This window comes from Lagopus leucura, unplaced genomic scaffold (genome assembly GCF_019238085.1).
Source record: "Lagopus leucura isolate 7727_CA_CO unplaced genomic scaffold, USGS_WTPT01 Super-Scaffold_100001, whole genome shotgun sequence".
NCBI lineage: Eukaryota > Metazoa > Chordata > Aves > Galliformes > Phasianidae > Lagopus > Lagopus leucura.
The window spans coordinates 92003666-92005787 of record NW_024962262.1 but is presented as its reverse complement, the minus strand read 5'-3'; positions in this window follow the sequence as shown (position 1 = coordinate 92005787).

Sequence of the window (2122 nt, the reverse complement as noted above, 5' to 3'; positions counted from 1 at the left end):
TTATATAAATAAAGAGTCATCCAGGACAATTAACAGCCATAGAGCAAAGCATGATGTATGCTGGCCTGTCTCACTCCCTAGGCTACAGAGCAAAACTCTTGTAAACAAGGGATGTAAGTGGGCCAATTGCTTACTGGCCCTGCCAAATCAGAAATTGCACTTTTGGCTCAGTAGGGATAAATTGGTTGTGATTGCAGTCATGCTTGCCACCCGTGCTCTAGTGTTTTCCCTTGCATAGTGATCCTTGGATGATGCAAATTAATGGAGCTCCTCTGATAGCAACACAATTTGGTGCCCGAGGCAATAAGCCATATTGGACATGAATTGTCTCTGCATCCTTGGCACAGTCTGTGCATGTGCACAGGGGTCTGTTCTATGCCTTTGAAGTACTGAATCTGAGTCCATCTCAGATGATGTGCAATCATCTCAGCTGACATACAACTACATAACCACAGTCTGTACAACCGTCAGGTTAGAACAGGTCTTTAGATACATACATTTTATTTAGGCTGCTATGCTCCCTGATACCCTGATGAAGACTTAAGGCTGAAAGGAGGTGGCTGCTCAGTGTAAGAGAGGGATGGGATCAAAGAGATACCTTCAAGAGCTGCTCTCACAATTCCAATTTCAAGCAAAACTTTCCCAAAGCACACTTCAGCCTTCTTCCCCTGTGAGAAGAATGCCTTAACTCTTGTTCATCATCTGAGAGCAAAATGGGTGTATTTTCTTCTGGCAGAAAGTTGATTGTTTCCTTTGGGGTTTTTGTGCCCTATGTGCTTTTAACTGCCACAGGGAATGCAGTGAAAGGGCCTTTTTCTGCTTCTGTCCGTTGTCTCAGTCAAAGAGCTGCTAGGGTTTTTGGGTTGCCTATATTAACTTAGCACTGATTTTATGTTGCTAAATAACAAGCTATTAGCACAACCTTGCCACTGGGGTTTGTCACACTTTGTGTGTCAGCATGTGCATGTGCTTTTCCCCCAAGCCTCATTTCTCCCAGCCTATAGTCTGTCCATTTAAAATGAAGTTCGCAAACAGCATAGTAATGCTAGAGATCACAAAAGAGGGAACTGATGGCTGTGGCTGCTATTGTAAACCCAATTTCCACAGGCTCAGCGGGGCTTGGCATGTCAGAGGCAAGTTCAGCAAAGGGGGCCCTGCAGCTGTGTCCGAGCCATTGGACTCGTGCTGTGGTCTTGAACAGAGGCCGGGTTGAGGATGCTGGCCTAGCTCCATGCTTGTGCGTAATGCCTAGCTCCATGCTTCTGTGGGGGCTGGAGCAATACACCCTGTGAGACTGCTCAAAACAATTGCCAGCTCAAAGTTCAGAGTGTTCTCCTTATGGCTATTTTCATATCTAATGGAGGATGAACACAAGGCCTTGTACATTCTGTGTGCTTAGAGATGTTTGTTCTGAGCGTATGCTGCTGGTGCCCACCTGATATTTTTCTCCTTTTTAGGAGATAGCACTTCATTTATCTACACTGACTTAGGTGAGGCTCTCAGTACCTCTAATGAAGACATGGAATGGACTGTACGAGAAGGACTGAGCAGATTGTTTTGCTTTATCTTCTCTAGAACCTTCCCGATGTTATCGCAGTGTACGCCGCTTGAGAGAGGGGAGTCTATGCAGTTTCAGTGTATACACACCTCCTTGCTAAATTAAGATTTAGTGTGCTTTGAGACTAACACTGAGACTGGAAATGGAGACTTAAGTTATCTCCATTACTGAGCATTTCTAATAATGTGTTTGACTTCTATGCAAATATATCTTTTCATTTGAGTAGATATGTTGGCTGTGCTGTGACACTGTGTTTGTTGGAGAGTCAGATTTTATTGAGGCATTTTGGAAGCTGGAAGCACCCAATGTACTTCTGTTCATAGACATTATGACATGCTGATGGGTGTCCACTTTCCTCTTTCCTGGTCTGCATAGCTTTTAAAATGCAATGCAACACTTTGGTGTATGAAACATACCAAATGAAATATACCAACCGTCTAGAATTCTCTATTAGATGATTTAGACCTGGAGTGTTTGTAGTCTGCTTACATAAATGATTTTTTGTGCAGTTGTTTCCTATCTCTTATAAATTTAGTCCTTTCTCTCCCCATTTCAGTGGTATAT